This window comes from Osmia bicornis, chromosome 13 (assembly GCF_907164935.1).
Source record: "Osmia bicornis bicornis chromosome 13, iOsmBic2.1, whole genome shotgun sequence".
In the NCBI taxonomy this organism is placed as follows: Eukaryota; Metazoa; Arthropoda; class Insecta; order Hymenoptera; family Megachilidae; genus Osmia; species Osmia bicornis.
Genome location: NC_060228.1, coordinates 6,070,069 through 6,088,516, shown reverse-complemented (window position 1 = coordinate 6,088,516; position 18,448 = coordinate 6,070,069). Strand labels below are relative to the sequence as shown.

Below are 18,448 nucleotides of genomic sequence, written 5' to 3'. Positions count from 1 at the left end.
GTTTTCAACCGGCTGAAAGAGCCCCACGAGAAAGCAGCAAGGACAGAAGGCCTGCGATACACATGCACGGCTATTCAAGAAGCGGCGAAAGGTCAGCTGCAACGACACTTTGAAATAAAAAAGAAAAAACAGAGGATCGTCCACGATTCCTTGCCGAACGTATTCCCGATCGGTCTACATTCCTTGCTTTGCTGCTCTGGGTGCATTTAATGCCCTCAGTTTACGAGGTTGCGGCCGAACCGATGACACAGACGCTCAGGAATCCTGAGTCGGCGAGGGACGGCGACTCTTGTGTACCACTGGCCGTGTCGGCCCACCTTTATAGACGCACCTTCGAGGCGCCTATTCAAAGGCACCATTCGAGATCCACATTGCGGGTGGGGATGCTGCGTGCTGGTCGCGAGGTAGTATTAAAAGGCCATTAAACGGCACGACATGACATATGGCTTTGTGCGTATAAGCGCGACCCTTGCCGATTCTACACGCCGGCGAACCAAACTGACTCCTTGTTCGACGATAAAATCAAATGGAACCCGACTGTCAAAAGTAGCGACCTGGCTAATAATCGTTTTAAGATCTGTCTAAATGCGAAGCCTGCGAAAGATGTTCCAAGTTCCCAAAATTTCTCGCTGTTTCAAATACCAAGTCCTTAAAATTTGCGAGACAATTTCGAATGACCATGATTACCCTAAGAGTATTGGTATTCATTTCAAACCGTTTATAACATCCGGTGAGCGAGAAATTTTGAGGGTTCGCAATTATCCTGGCGCGCTAAACAGAGCGAAAAAGAAAAAACTGAACAGTTCAATGAGTCATCGAACGGTCGATCGGTCAGGTTAATGGCTTGAATACCTGGATCCTCCTCTCGGTACACCGTTGAATCGATATCAGATAACTGGACCTGCGGTTCGTAGGCACCGGAGCCTGTTCACTTTTTTGTTGCTCTAATTAGCGGAAGCATTAATGTTCGCGCGATTGATCGAATTCTTTGCTGTTTTTACCTTTTATTTCACGAAACAGGTGTTTCGATGAATCGGGATTTTTCTTTGCCTCCTTCTAGGAACGCGTTCATATAAACACACCCTAATCACTAATCTATCGTACCATGATAGCGAAAAAAAAATTGTATTTTCAACTATTACTGCATTTAAATAAAATTATTTTCAATTATATATACTGTTTCTTTTCTTAAAATATACCCAGCCCAATTTTCCATGAACCCATTACTCGCAAAATGATACATTTCGTCGCTTAATCGTTTAAACCCTCCTCTCGGCTCCGAAACGTTGACTGATTTTCAAGCGTACCGTTCGCGGTTCATTCGTCATTGTTGTCGGGTAACCAGGCCACTGGAAGTGAAATTAGCGAAATAGTCGGCTCACCGGGGGTGAAAATTAAGAAAGATTTACGAGTTACTCTCAGCGGCGAGCTGGCAGCAACGTTCCAGCACGCAAAGCCGGAATGTCACAACTGAGATACAGATATCCGGCTCGGTCGCGTCTCCTTTTAGCAAGCGCGTATCTCGTTTGCATCGAGGACGCAACGGGTATATTCAGATTATCCGATTCTTTATTGTACGCTTATTTTAGATCGTCGTCTCGTGTTCCAAGCGGAATGTTGCCCGTTCGAAACGAGCATCATCGTGTCTCTCGAAAACTCATCGCGTTAAGCGTCTGAATTTACTGGGTTATACTACTGAGTTTCGAGGAAACCGAACACGGTGGAAAGTTGGTCGATGGGCGGAAGAGGAACGAAAAGAATGGAGGAGAACGTAGTAAAAGGAGAATTAACGTGCTCGTAAAGCTACTCGTGCGGTAGAATTGAATATTAGAGCTTTATTAGCGTAATAGTCTAGACGACATCGCGAAACACGATCGCCTCCTCGGGAAGGCTCGTCGCGTTTTACTGCCCTTGATATTTTTCTGACGAACAACGTTGTTACCAGCGACGACGATTGTGTCGTAAAATCATAACACCGTCTATGATACTAGGGAATGTTACCGAGGAACATACTGCGCTACCAGAGAAAACCTGATACGTCGCGAATGTTGAAAATTGTATATTCCTACGGTGTCCTTAGATTTTATTACTTACGACAATTTTACAGAGGGCTATGATTATGGCGAACCTTGCAATGCCATAAATGGAAAAATTAAATCGCCATTGCTTGTTAGCGTGTTTTTATTGCTCTGTGGACCTCGAAACACTATAGTCACCTGTGTAGAGAAGGGTAAATTCGTAACAATTGTGAAATTATTTCAAAATTCCTTTAATTTATTAGTTAAACAATTTTTTAAAGTAAGAAAATATAAACACCTTCTACACGTTCCTCGTCTCAGAATTCCAGGACAGTGTTCCACTTGTCTCCATGTGCAAACCTGAAACAAAAATAAGAAATTACTGTAATAAATGTTCTAATAATTATTAGAGATCCTCTAATTACAGATCTCAAATGAAATTGAATAAAAATAAAATGATGAATAATCACGAAAGAAGATGTAAATTTGAAACCTGAATAATTTAATGTCAAGCCTATTTACGACTAGAATGATAATTCCCGAGGTACAGAGAAATCTCATTGAAATTGTAATTCCTGTCAATTACAACGACCGCAAACATAAGGGGGAATAATCCAAGATTGAGATGAGCGCAATAACGAGCGACTGAAAAATCTGACTGTCCTGGACACCAGGATTCACAGGTGATTTATACTCGCACAAAGCGTCCGTAATGAATTTAAATCTTATCTCTCGCAGCTCTCGTGACTTCAATTTATTCGCGCACGCAGAATCGCGCGAGCGGAACAAGTCTTTTTTTTGTCCCTGTTAAAGCACGATACAAAAATTAATACACATTATATTTCACCGAGTTAACAACGTTACATGCTCGCCCCGTAACCACCTTCTCGTCTCCTTTTTATTTTAACTTTTTCGGAGAAGCTTTAACAAGTTAACACGTAAGTCGTCGCTCTTCTTCGGCTTTGATCTTATTAATGCTAATATTATTTTTACTTATTCCATCAACCCAGCAAGTGTCCACGAGCCTCGATCCACTGATCTGAAGAAAACATCCTGAATAGTTTGCTTAATGAGGGACGTTTTGCATAAGAAGGCTCCGAGTTACTCGGATCCTCTGCTCTCCTGGCAAGTTCGTCCTAATAACTCCTCGCAAACAGGAAATTCAAGAAGAAAAAAAGGAGGAAAGACTCTGAAGATGCCAAGGCTACTCCGCAAAACAATTAAACACTGATTGTAATTTTATTTACAAGTAGAAGATATTGAAAATCATTTATTTTATACGATCTACGAGATAAAGGAGCTACATTTTAGACCACGAAGACGTAACTGAAGACTTAATAAGAATAACAACGACTTCCTGACAGGCACTGTCCATTTTCTAGTGGTTAAAGGAGTTAAACGTTATGACGAACAACAAATTGAAGCGAGCAGAGCGGGGACAGGGAAAGAGGGACGAGAAGCAAGAGAAATCTGGAAGGTTGAAGGAAGATTAAGTGGCGTGGAACGCGGACAATGCGATGTTCGTCGCATAGCCACGAGCGTATCCTGTCGCGTTGTCGCGAATGTCGCGTTACGCCGTTGAACTGTATAAATTGATCGCGTGAAAAATAAGTCCGACGAGATTTCCTCTTGCACCGTCACCCTACCGGAATTCATCTATAACTCGTGCGTGACAGTCCACGGTGTACTCCACATTCCGAACATGATGCATCGACGGAATAGAAAAACGATTATTCATTTTCTCGTGCATTCATCTCCTGGACTCCACCAAACGAAACTGACAAACTTCTCTTTCAATTATTTCAACGAACCCATCGAAATTGCATATTTTCCGAATAAATTAATTTGAACAAGTATTTGACAAGCACGTTTCAAACTTTAAATTTCACGATCAGCCAGTTAACGGTACTCACCCACGCGCGATTTAAAGCGAGAACTCGCGGCGATGCATGGAACATTGGAGCATGACGGATCGCGTAAGTTGACTCGCAAACGTTCGCAAAGCGAGTGTATGTAAATCCTGCCCGTCGGGGATCGGGTCGATCGTGGCCGATCCAAACAAGTTGCGAAAACTAGCGTTACCGCGGGCACTGGCAAAGAGATAAATATATTGTACTATTTCGCTCGATTCCCAACGGTTGTTCAGAGCGTTGAAAAAGTACGATCCCACGTGTGGATCTTCTGGGATTAGGTATACAACCACCCGGGGCAACGAGAAACCTGTAATGTACAGAAGAGGATGATTACGTGTCGACGAGTATTTCATGGTTTTTGCGAGCATAGCCGAAAGCGTTCCACGAGATCATTCATTTCCAGATGAGAAAAATCATTTTTCCTATCTTTGCAATTCTGCGAAAGAGATCTAATTTCGTGAGTGAAACAACGAAAGCTCCTCTGTTCGAAAATCGATGCCACGTGTAATCCTCTGTCGACAAAGTTTCTCGCAACTCAGCAAGATCGAGGTAAGCCGAACGTTTTCGTTCGTCGATCAGCTAGAATCTGCTTCGACGTTGGATCTGTCGGCCGCGCGCGTCATTTCCGTAATGTAATTCCCAATAAACAAAGTTTCTCGAGGGAAAACTTGGCCGTTCGTTACGTCGAAGCGACACGGACGCGCTGCTTCCAACGACTGGCAGACACGAAAGCGCGGGACGAGGCTCTCGATTGCTCGAATGCCTCGAACGAAATTGAAGCTATCGTGGATCGCGTTGCGATCTCGTTTAAATCATCCACTATGTCGGAAGCGCGTTGAAATTGTTATTCGACGATGAAAAATTATAAAAATGAACTTATAGATCAGATGTAAATTTCAATACCATCTGGAGCAATTAAATTTTGATACAAAAAGTATTCTAAAATCTGTCTCCTGAGAATTTAAAACGAACTTCCGGTTACCATTATTGTGCAAAGGGTTAAGCCTGACGGTGCTAAAACCTTTCCCTGCGAACCATAAAACCTAACCGGGAGAAAGTTCGACACGTGGGTTGGTGGAAAAGGGACCGCGGTCGAGTCGAATGTTTTCTCAGAAGGTACAAGCCAGTAGATTATCCCTGTCCGCGGCAGCCGAGGGACGGTAGTCATGGACCCAGACCGGCGAGATAAGGCACCCGTAATTGACCATAACTCAAGGAAATGAAGCGGCGAACGGTACCCAGCATCTATATTCCATCGTAGCTCGAACGTTAAGCGAGTTAACCTTCGGCCTGGATGCACCGACCTCGATGCAGAATCCGCTCTGACTCGCGATATCTCCACGGTTGCTCGGGCTTTTCAAGAACCGCGCATCGAGTACATGGACTATGATCACGATTCCCCGTTCGGGAGAACGTAGGACCAGCGACCTCCGAGGTCGTAATTTAGATCCCGAAGAAGCGACAGTGGGTGATAATGCGTTTTGTTTTAACACCTTGAATTCCGTGCGGTATTTTTAATTAAGAAACTGACAGAATTTCTAATAATAGAGATGATGAATTCCTGTAGAAATTCGAGGGTTCCGAATTCATTTCTGAAGGATTCTAAGTGGCGACTATACCTTGAAATCCTGAGACAGAATTATGGCGTTCCTCTTTTTTATATTCGACAGATGGTTACTTATGGTGACAGCAGGATTGCTGCAGTAATAGTTCTTCCAGCAGGAAGAATGCTTGCGAGGTTAATTACGACAGGGTAATTGGGGGAAGAAGAGTTTATTGCGGCAGGTCCATGCGTTTTCTTAGTCGAAGGGTACTAGTGCAGTTCAAAATTATTGATCGAATAAAATTGAAGATGAAACTATTAATTTTTAAATTTCTGTAATGTAATATTATGTATCTCAAATTGAAATAAAATTTTTCTAAAGTAATGGAATGGCTATATTTCTAATGGCATTCGCGTTTACCGAACTCCTGTAATCTCTCGACTGTGAGAGATAAAGTTGTTGACTGAGATTTGCGCGCGTTTTCTTCTAGCAGTTTGCCGACAAAAGACGCATAAATATGTTCCTATCGATGAATGCCTCGGCGAAAGTGTTCGAATAGAGATTGCGTGTAATCTATGGGGTAACGGGAGAAACGCAACCGCTATCGAAAACGTCTCTATTCAAGGATTTCCATTCGACAGCCAAAGAGATATGGCTGTCGAAAATAAATCTGGGCCATATTTTGAACGCGGTATCTAAAATATCAATCTCTCCCAGAAAAAAGATGTCAGACAAAATGATATCCGACGATTAAAATTCCTGGACTATAATCTGTTCGATCATTTTTTTTATGTTCAAATTCAACGAAACGTTTGCAATAAAAAATTCTGGCTCAATTTTTATTCACATCAGCTGAAAATAACCTTGTACAGACTTTGGAACGTGAAGTGTTCACGATAAAAGGCGTCGAACAAGTTGGCCGCATAATGACCCAGTCCTGTAAGCAATAAAATCACACGGCCGACCGTGAAACTTGGCCAAATTAATACCGTGATAAATTACATGCTTCTTTAAGCTTCCATTCGAGCCACGGCATCTTTATTCGAGGATGTTTATTTTTGCAAGCGAAATTCTCGATTAACATGTTCGCCTCCACAGTAGAAATATCAACGTATAGCGCGACACAAGGAAAATATAAATTATTAATATAATCCAGAATTATATTTTCTCAATTACAACCGACTCTATTAATATTAAATTATTAATACTTTTGTACGAAATACTTTTGCACAAATTAATCACGTTACCGTTCGTCCTTCGTCGAAGTTACAGAACTGGTTCGACAGTAGTCGAGAATGAAATCAGCGATGATTAATATCGGTCGTAGTCGTTAGCGGCTTGCACTGACCGGATGTAATGCATAACCTGAAATCGTATAATAAATGTAGATATTTCCGATTACAAATTGAAACATCCGGCGACAGGTATCGCGAAGTGGGTCCTGCCAAGCAGTGTTCTTGGTTGTAGAGAGATTGATTTATCGAATGCAGCAACCACCAAGGGACAAAGTAAACCGGTTTCGTGGACGAATCAGAAGCTAAAGTATTCCATATAAAAATTGCAATTCGCCTATTTTGGGATCAAAATTTTCCTCAAAGACTTCTCTTCGATTTCTTTGATCTTCCATCTATTAATTATTAAAGAGTAAGCTTTTGAACCTTCCTGTACCTTCAAGCAGCAATTAATTACCAGCAGGTGGAAACATATGCTAATGGACGAGCCGATAGCGAACGCGATTAACGGACAAGTGGAGAATCCAAATTGGGAATCATCAACGCATAGAAGATTCGAAGAAGTGTCTGTTCCTCAGCTGGTTTTACGACGTCGATCGTTTCTAACCCCTCTTATTTTCCACCTTCTCCGCGCATTCCACGTTAATTGCAAAACGCGACTGCGTTTCCGATGTTGTAAAGCGAATTGGAGCCCGCTCGAACCGGCGTTGGTCAGCGAGCTTAGAAAGCGACTAGATCTTAGGATTCGCAGGTCGTGGGAAACGTTCACCTCCGCTCGCGTACGATTCGCTCGGTTCGTAATCACCGCCAGTCCCATCCAGCCAGTCCCGTCGATCTTATCTCACTTGGATTATCAAGTCGTCTGGCGCGGCTGTCGGCCAGATCGAACCATCTCCGTAAGTCACGGGGAAAAATGTTAAATTGATTCCTAGGACGGTGGCCTGCACGCTGATGCGGCTCTGATACCTTTCCCCGAACCGATCGCGCTTGTAATTACGCTTTTTATGACCGATCGGTACCGGCTCGACGGAATAGGAGAGACTAGAGACTGCCAGGAGGCGACGTGCTTATTTTATAATCAACCTGGCGTTCATTAGTTTCAAACAGAATGTAGACAGATATTGGACGGATTGAAAAATTTTGTTAAGCAATAAAATAAAAGTTTGTTGTATTGTAACGTGTTTATGAATCACCCTATATGTGTACTAATGCACCAGAGGTAACATAATATATAGAACCCTAAGTGTTGGGATAATACACGGGAATCACTTAGAAACAATAAGAAATAAAAAGTTCGTAGCAACATGTTTCCAAGTTATAGCGAGTTTAGTGTTCCATTAATTCGCCATGGAATTGAAGAAGGCTTCCGATCCGCTAATCGGATTAACACCTGCGTGTATCGAAACGACAAGATCGGCGATAAGACGCTTACACCCTTGTATCGAGCTGGTCAATGTATAAGCACCTGTTATGAAAATAAATGATCACAAACTTGCATGAAACAAAACCAGCTTATAATCCCCGAAACAAGTCCTAATGTTACATATGTTCACACGAATTGCATTTTTATTATTTTTGATTACGGAATGCATTCTCTGAATCAAGGTTCATATTAAATTGCATAAATAGAGAATATGAATCCATGTCTCTCGATATATAAATACGAAACGTGAAATATCTCGTCAAAAAGAACAGATAAAATAAATTCTTATTTACAAAAATCATACAGACTTGAGTATACTTTGAATTTCGTCTGAGATAATTTTTTGTAAAGATCACGGAGGGTCTAAAAATTAAATGACGACACTCGGTACACCGTGTATAAGGATCGTAGCAGAGGATTAATGAAAAACGATCACGAGGCGTAAGGTAACCGCTGGCTCGGCAGCGAACGTTCCCGAGCCGCGGAACGAAAACAGGGGAAATATTATATTGTAACGGTCGATTTATTAGGTGGCTCTGATTTATGATAATTCTCTCGATAAATATCGTACCATTAATCGTGCCGATTTATTTTTCAATTATACTGACCGTTTGCTGGAAACTACGCGATCGCGAGAACGCACGAGCTCGCCATTACGTACTGCTCTCGCCCTCGTGCAGGGCTGAACGCCCGTCCCGCCGCGCTCGCCGCAAATTTCCCTGGATACCAAGCCCCTCGTAATAATATACAATTAAACGAAATTAGGTACCGCGTTACAATAAGCTTGCCTTTTCATTTACGAGTGCCGCTACCGCGCCGCTAGAAAAGAATCAAACTGGCCAACCGCGTTTACAGCCGGTTTCGTTGAAACACGAAACTTTCTGTTTCCACCAGAAAGTGTCTTTCGCGGTTTTTCCTCTCGAAATTGACTTCCTGTTTCTGTGGAAGTTTCTAGAGATGCACTGAACGAGCAACGAAAAAAAAAAAAAAAATATAAGCGGATGCAATATTAGTGATAAATATGCAAAATTAGAAAAGAGGGTTTTGTTAAATGGAATCGCTGACGCTCTATTTTACACGAAATTTCAGACGACGGAAATATAGGTGAATTTACGGTCCAAGTGTCAAGAGATAAATCATCGATGCAATGGAGGGAGCTCCACGTAATTGGTTTTACCTATTAACAATTGCATTCGAGTGTGATCAGATCGAAATGCACTTTTCGCAAGATTGAAAATATTTTTGGCTCGACTTTGTATTATTTGCAATTTTTCTATAATAAATAAAATTTCATGGTATTTACTATATCTGAACCCTAAAGTGAACCAAGAGTATCAAGTCTTCAACAATTACCTATTCGTTCTATCCTCCTCCACCCGTCTCGACGACAATTCCTCCCTGGACCCGCGAAGGTAACCCAGAAGATGGAAGGACTGAGGATGTCCTTGCCCCTCGGACCTCTCTTCGTCTTGGTGGAGATTCGAGAAAGAATCTTCTCGAGGACGACGATGGGAAGAAGAGCGGCAAGAAGGCCGTAGGAGCGTGTCGTCGAGCGATTCCACGCGATAACGTCGTTCCGGTTCTCGAAACCGGCGCGCCGGTTCGCGCGTGAAAGAACACGTTTGCGGGACGACAATAAAATATTAGGCTGTGAGGTCCGCTCGTATATACGGCGAGCGGCAATCTTTCCTAGAAAATTAAATGCGATGTTTTGCTCAATCGGACGTCCCGCAGAGTATTCTCACGAGTCTGGCACGAGCTTAGAATACATTGAGGGTTTGCGAGCCATTGAACAAGTGGCTCAAAATTTCCATAATTTTTGATTCATTTAAATAGGTGAAAATTGATTCCGAATGGATTTTAAAACATTGACTGAACTTAGGGGATGATTAAAGGGTGACTGTGAATTATTTAACGGGTGATTTTTCACATTCCACAGTCTGTGAATTAGATTCAAGAGATATACCACAAGGTGATAAGAGAATAATGAAAATACCTAGAGTTTCTATTAATTAAAAGCGCCTTAATTATAAAGATCTAATTCATTATCTGTGGAAATTTCACTTCCTGAATCAGATGAATTCCACAAGGAAAATCTACAATTTTTATAACCCATCTTTAAAAATAAAATAAAGAAGTCTAAATTGTCTTGATTTAAAGATGTACTTTTACCGTGCTTTGTAATAGCTCATTTTATCCCGTTCGTCTGAAATGAGACCAGAGGCTTTGGCCGAAGGTGGAACATTTCCTGCCGCACCTTTTTCTTCGGTAAAGCCACACTCGTTGTTTAAAGAGAATAGTATTTGCTTTACGTAGCGCTCATTACCTCCGCTCGAGGCTGGCTAATGTAAATTAACGAAGAAGCCGAGGTTCTGAGCTCTATTTGAATCCGGAGAAAAGAAGTAACTTCTCGTTTCTTTTTACTTGGAAAGGATAAAATTTGAAATTTAAAATCTTTTCATGCTAACCTCGAGAAATTTCACTGTACCTCGATGTTACACTTAACAAATATACCTCGATTATTTGAAGACCCTTGAAAAAATGATTTCCATGATCCTCGGCACAAAATAACTTCAAGGACTCTCGACGATTACCGAGCGAAGTACCTCGGCCATATTGAACCGCACGTTTCTTCGCAATCAATAAACATCATCACCCATTAAATTCATTCATAAACTCATCAGACGATGATCCACGATGCAGTGGAAGAAGCTTCTTGGGACGTTCAAAGGTATCTTTATCAAGCAATTCCGAAAGGGGAAACCTTGGACGTGACGCAAATAAAAGTATCCAGACGATCTTGGTCGTTGGCGATTAACGTTACATCGAAGGTACAAGTAATAGATACTTGCAAGCATTCACGGCCATCATCGTCCACGCAATTCACTCATGATAATGGCCGTTTCCGATGCGCGCTATTCAGATCATTCGTAAGAGAAACTCCGTGCCTCGTTAAAGGGCGCGCGATGTAAATCAATCGGAATGCGAAGCGATCCATGACGAAGCAAAGGATTAATAACCAATTAGAACGTCAGTTGCGACTACCAGAGATTCTATTCGGTCGATATATTAAATTACGCTTTTTTTTTTATACTTAACCAGGCATCACCGCCGGCTACTAATTACACGACATCCATTCGATAGCTGTATCAATCGGTTCGCCTTGTTTCGAAATGGGAAAATCGTTTCGAGGAGGTACTACCTCTCGGCGATCTTGTGTTTAATTGGACAGTAAACGTGTTCGAAGCGTACGTGAACTGATTGTGTGTTAATTTCACCGTTTGTAGCCTGAACGTAAACGTTGTCAGCGAGACGGGACCGGTGGTTCGGCGAACGGTTTATCGCTTTCAATGGTCGGATCGAAAGGGGTAATCGTTCGATAGTTGATCACCGTTTGAATTTCTCTAATTACACCGGAATAGCTCTGGGGAACCTTTATTACCACGCTCTTTTATTATCCAATTAGTCTATTATTCGAGCGTTCTGTTGTCTTTTCTGCTTCGCTCTTATTTCCTTATGCTAATTGGCCGTCATTACCGCGATCATTAGCGGTTGGTCATTCACCTCAACCTCGCCTAATAACTATTTAATGCGAACATAGGTTGATTACAAAATCCTCTTATTTATAACTTTACCATGCGTGTATTCATTCTAATTTTCTTTTTCTTTTTTCCTTCCTTCGATCAACATGTTTTAAATAGTTACCTTCGCATTATCATACTTCACCATTTATCCGCTTCTTTCGTCGGGGTAGAATTTACGATTACAAACGGAATTCTCGCGGAGATGCCTATCTCTGGTTCTCTGGTTTGAAGCGTGCGAGCAACACGGCTCGGTAAATCGCACGGCGCGACGTTTCGCGCCTTCGCGAGCAGCAGGAACAGCCGTTTATGTGCCGTTAAACGTCACCTGGACGAGCAAAATCCTCGTCGACGATGGATACAAGCGTACAACCACGGCGGAAGTGACCGGGCACCGTGACTTCTTATCCAGCATCTCGAACGATGCTAACTGTTCATTTGTCGACGCTCCGGCCACGTGATAAGGAACGCGGCAATCCATCGACCTACTCGCAAGAACGATAACTACCACTTCCGTCACGGCGAAACTAACTCCCGCGGCTGTCTTTGATATTTTTCGAGACTCGTTATCGTTGTTCTGTCACACGGTCTTGTAACCGTGATCTCTCGGTAAATGGATGAACATCGGCGCTGATGTAGGTACAAGATGAGAGACTTGGATCCTTTTTTTTTGAGGTGAAAAGGGTAATTGAGGAACTTGTTCCCTGGGTACATGGTTATCGTGAACGATGCTTAAACGAGGTTTATAATTGCCCGGAACATTATGGTTGAAACATTTTGGAAGATTGAAAAATTTAGAGAATTAAAATAATATTATAAAATTGGGCACTCTCCATGGTCCGCCGTTCGAAGGTTAATAAGAGTTACTAATACTATACGTCAGATTGCTTTAACTTTTCACTTTCGTGTAATCGAATTAATGTATCAGCAATTAGAATGAGAAGTACCTGATTAATTGAATTCCAGCAAGGCGCAAAAGCCACGTCAGAAATAAAGAATGTAGCTATGTAAGTATTTTCGAACGATCAGTAGTAAGAACTTGTTTCGAAGAACCAGTATACTTTAAACTAGTACTCATTAGTAAGAGAGATACATCAAGAGAAGAAACACATGCAAAACGTGTAGAGAGTAAACTGTACAAGATCGTAAATTTACTACCGTTCTTATCAGTTACCGGATCCAGCTAACTTTCTTCAGCAACAGACTGTGTTTTCGTCTAACGGCCTGAGAGGAAGATCAATTAAACACAATGAAGCAGCAGAAAATGTTAGATAAGTGATAAGCGTTAGTCTCTCGTTGATCAGCTGAGAAGTTCAACCCGTTAAGTTTGCATCAGGAAGACTGATCGCTCTCAGGCAATCTCATAACGATTTAACGACGGTGAACGTGACGTAGAAGAAGGAAGTCGCCTCTCTGAAGCGTTCCCTCGCTCTGAGTGATACTGTTAAGTTTGAAAATCAACAGGGAGAAATAGTCTAATCGTCTAACGGTGACACGTAACGGTGGACATAAATTTCCGACAACCTACGCTCCATCTCGTCTGACCATTTGACCGTTACGCTTAAGTGTTGTGCTGCTAACTTTTACGATTCACGTCTCCTACTCGCAAAACGGGAGATCTAAATTTTCAAGAAGAAAATAGAAGAAAATAAATTTATCAAATCAAAGACAAATTTTACAAATTATTATTAATTATCTATTCGTGTTTTCTGCGTATGAAAGAGGACAAAAAAATGTCAAGTTGAACACGGTATACTTTCTCATCGTACAGGGTTGAAAAACAACCCCCGAGCAACGAAGCCATGCATCAAACATGGCATGTACGTATGTGGTAGTCAGCGAGCCGCAACGAAGATTACCAAAAGCGATATACCAACGACAATGCTCGCTATCTTTTCGTCATCGATCCCATGGAAGACACGAGACAACCGTAGGCGTTGATTGAGTGCACGCGAGTGCACGGCTGCTCGGAAGTCTCGTTTTTCCGTCCACAACTCCGAATGCCAGAAGCGGACGCCACGCGGACAAGAAATACTTCGGTAGCAGTGTTCCTCTACTTGACACGGTGTATTCCACGGGTGGTTCCATGCTGTTCGACTACTAACGATACAATCAACCTATCCTCGAACCCGAGGAGTTATTATCATAATAAACGGTCGCTTCGGTTAATTGACTTCTACCCGACGATTAACGACTTTCACGAATTTTATTACCCAATAATAGCTCGACGACCAACATCGACCGTTCAAGATTTACCGCTATATCTAATCGATGTCCCCTCGATGGAATTCGCGAACCGATCTTGCACACTGTGTATATAAACACACACGATGCTAATAGGCTTCCCCTCATTATAAATTACGGAAAAGGTTAAATTTACCTAGAGTAAAAACTGATGTTGGTAGTTAATTGCAAGCATCTCCGAGGGAACTGTGGTCTTAAAAATATAAATTACGACGAGCATTCGACCTGTACACGGTGTCGAATAAATTATCGATCAGGCAACCGGTGCTTTTCCCGTAACGGTTCTACCCGGTTTTTTATTCGTCTAGGATATTCGCTGCTGGTCTTACGACACTAGATTGATTACAGTTTCTGATGCGACGGGAATAATTAAGCAGAAGCGTTAAATTGTACGAGAAATGGTCTTCGGATGGATATTATTTTGTTACCAGCTGCAGTGGAAAAAGACACACACGTGGTGTGGCATATTTTTAAAAAAATTATTAATTTATTATAGAAGTAATCAAAACGTTTAATTTATCGGAAATAATACTCACGGATGATAGTGTAAGATTATTTACGAGGTCGACGGTCGATGTTCATGTATCGCACGACAAAAATCAGGTCCATAGAAAGAAAATTTCCCGGTACCGTTCTAACGATCACAGCAGGACTCTGTGCGTGCACAGAGACGAATCGAAGTGTGTGACACCGCACGCGGATGAGTGTCATTATCTGCGGTAGGTGTCCAGCGTGACGCGAGGTAACCAGGTGTCAATGATCGTGCTAGAATGAAATTACGAGCCACGGTTCCGATGGCTGCGCTCGCTGCACACCGTTGGAAATTAAACGGTAAACGGGATGTTATTCGCGACGAATCGCAGCGTTTATTGGTTTTTCGATTTTATAATAGCCACGATTTGTTCGCCGAAATTGCTAAATGAATTGAATCCCGAAAGCAGAAAATTAAAATTGCATTCCACAGCGAAAAATAATGGATATAAATGGAAAAGGAATGTTTTCGTAGCAGTTAAAGAAAATTAATTAAAGCGTACACCGTTTTAATTAGAATTTTTTAAAAGAGATTTTGGAATCTTTTTTTACAAACATGATTTTTCACTGAACTCTATTGATACACCTGTCAGTCACTTCAACGTACACCTTTCGACGTTAATAAAACATGTTTTAAACGTCTGATTAACATAACATCGATTGTAAATACTTATGGTAAGTGAATATTTACTCGCCGTTCGTTTGCACTTCAGAGATCCTCCGATGGTACCTTTCCTCTAAATTCTACTGATGATGTAATGCAGAAGGATCTTTATATAAAGCAGAAAGACTATCCCATTCGTCTCTGACAATCCTTGGATCCCTATTCTTGTATCTCCTTAATCATCTAACCTTTTGTGGAAACAGTTAAACCTTCAACAGGCTACAAATAAAAATAAAGAAGACTCTAAACTGGAATTTAAATCGTCGTATATCTCAGAGGAGCTGAGATAAACAATATTCTTAGAATTCAAGAATGCGCGAACAAAAGAAATTCCATAATGACAAAGAGTTAAAACGGAACTGAGGAAACGTGGCGCGTACAATTCTGTCGCGTGTCTACCTTCGCGACTAAGCAAGTCCGATGATTTAACGATCTCGCTAATGATTGTCCACGCCACGTGCGTGTACACAGGCCTTTTCCTTTGTCCGGCGCACAATACCGACTAATCACGTTTCTCGTAGAGACGTACGATGCATACGGAAAACGTTTTTTCCGCAGTCACCCCGGCGAAAAGCAGATCCCGATGCCGGCCCGTTGTTCACAACGCGTTGCTCTCTCGCATTGATTTCACAATGGCAAGCAATTATGTGCGAACCAGCTTTGTCATCGGCTCGGAACTGCTCCGAGGCCTCGAAGAAGAAGGCACAGACAGATTCCTCGCGTGCTTTCCACGCGCGATGATGCGAGGAGAGTTGCCGCGATGAAAACCGACCCTCCTGCTGAACTAACGATAGTTTCATTAACTATCCTCGCACAAGTGTGCGCTAATCAACGAGAAAACGGCGGGATGATTGCGTTGACATTTGAATCGAAATCATTTTGATCTTTTGTTGCTGTTTCAAGGCAGCTTCGCACTAGCAGTCACAATACGGTCAAATCATGTCAAGTCAGACACCGGTCATTGAAAATATATTGTTCCCATTGAGAATATTGAATGGATCGATCAAGAAAATGAAAATCTGTTCACCGGGAAATCGGTTTACTAGCGATCAAGATCGCAACATTATCCTTATCCATAATTAACGCGATTTTCATTAACCCTCGGAGGGCGGACCATGGAGAGAGCCTTAGGGTGGAGGTACAGGTCTCTCCCAAATGAAGAGCTTAGACACTTAACACCATCCTCATCAATAAACAGAGTACCAAGTTAAAATGAAATTATTATCCTAAATCAATTTCCCAGGCTGCAGTTCTTAATCAAACCATAAATTCCGCGGCTAAATCGTAAAAGTAATGCTCGAACAAAGAAACAAGTCGTTTCATCGCGCCTCAACGATGGTTCTCCGGTAATCGAGAAAGTTAAAACTACGTTCGCGGCGCGGGCGTCGCGTATATCCAGGTCGCAGGAGAGCACTCAGCCCGATGAGAAACGTAACAATCGCGATATTAGAAAACGATACAACGGAAAGAGACGTTATAAAAAAAAAAAAAAATTGAAACGGACGTATAGCATAGTGGAATGGTGCAAGAAATCGACGTCGAATGGACGCCGATTTCGTTCTCTAAGACTTGCTTCTGACAGCCATGAAGGATCGTCGTCATCGTCGCGAGTCAAGCCGGCATTATAATGAAAATTTATAGCACGGTAGACCGCGGTGCTATTGTAACTAATACTCAGCCGTGGCTCGTCCACTAGCCATGAAAAACCCTTTGGATAAGGATCTACGGAATATCGTGGACCCCCCTAGTGTTCTCTGCTGTACACCTTCCACCGAGAAAACAGGAATTATAGGAACATGGTAGCTGGCACCTGTTCCGTGTTCGTCCCGGCACGTGACAGATAACTCTATAAGGTTAATTCGTGTCTACCACGCCGGACGGTTAATTGCGTTAATTGTGAAACGATTGGAAAAGAGAGAAAAAGCAGGCAGGTGTGTGAAAGGAAACTGCCTGGTATTCTCGTGGGTTGGTCACGTGTTTGTGTGTCGTTTTTTTTTCTCAAGCGTTTAACGGATCGCAGAAATTTATGAGAGGATTATAATATCGCGGAGCTGGGTGATAAATGTCCGTGTGGTATCGCAGCGTGGCGAACGATGGGAAAAATGGCCGTGACAAGAATAATAAAAGCTCGAAGCACGTTCCAAGTCCTTTCGCTCTCGTTGGACTCGCGATCGTGCCCGTGAAGAGGCTGTATCGGAAATTATCTGTAAAGATAATATCGAGTTATAGCTAGATTGTATACCGGTTGTCTTCTTTTTTTCATCTGCAAGGATCATCGAGAGGAAATACTCGTAGTTAGAGCGTATTTAGCGTTACAGCTAGCCGCTGATTTACAACCCGATCCCAGGAAAAAAAAATAAAACAACACTTCGCTTTGTGCGTTTAACACCGGTTGAGTAATAATTTAGACGAGACGCGAGATATTCATGATTTCCTTTTTATCGTCGGACGAGAAGAAAAAGTATGAAATCTGAATAAAGTAAGAAATATGAGATGCGCAGAGTGGAAATAAACGTGGCCCGTTACTGAATACTACAGAGGGATGCTGTACCCTCATAAATAACTTCGAAGAGCAACACTAGCACTAATATTTTCTTATGAAAAATTATTTCTAACCGTGACATTTTTGGAAGTTGAAGAAAGGATATTTTTTGAGAAGTTAATCAGGCAGAGGTGACAAATAGAAAATAAATTTCTATTCAAAATCTGTCTTTTCAAATTTCTACCCTACATTATTAATTTAATAATATTCGAAGCGTCAGTGACTGATGACAGTCGGTTAACAGTTTATCTATAAAATTTAAAAAATTTCACTACGGATTACCTGCACGATTCAGATGCAGTATCTCTGATAACACAGTTGTTCTTCATGCTCGATAAAATTGACGTCCTCGATTCTATCGAGGCGGTGCGTCACCCTATCCCAAGGGTGGATGATAGAATCTGGTCGAGCATAATATAGCCAGTAAATAGATACGTATAACTCGATAAATGCTCGCGTTGGACGCGCTTTGTAATAGTCGCCAAAGGCTTAACAAAACGGTTCGACGATGCGAGCATGCATCTTGTACACGCGCTGATCGGTGTCTAGGATCGTCCAAGGTAATTTATGAGTTCGCCAATGGGCCACGATCGAGATTCCAGAGATTCTTTCCCTGATACCGCTGCTAGCTATCAATTTTCGCACCTCTATCGATTATTCTTACGAATATCTCTAGGGAGGAGAAACTGGTCTACTGTGTCGTACAGAAATCTTACTCGTCGCACTGAGTTACGAGTTCGTGAAACGTACAATTTC

General features: G+C 42.0%; 1 long non-coding RNA gene across 1 annotated transcript in view; it reads right to left on the bottom strand.

Annotated features, from left to right (window-relative positions):
* Window positions 1-1,815: 1,815 nt before the first annotated feature.
* The window catches only part of LOC114872609, a 43,700-nt gene continuing 27,067 nt past the window's right edge, over window positions 1,816-18,448 (bottom strand). Inside the window, exons 3-4 of the long non-coding RNA XR_006830032.1 lie at window positions 2,317-2,378; window positions 1,816-2,216 (exon numbers count right to left, since the gene is read on the bottom strand). This is a non-coding gene — a long non-coding RNA (uncharacterized LOC114872609). The remainder of the gene's footprint in view (window positions 2,217-2,316; window positions 2,379-18,448) is intronic.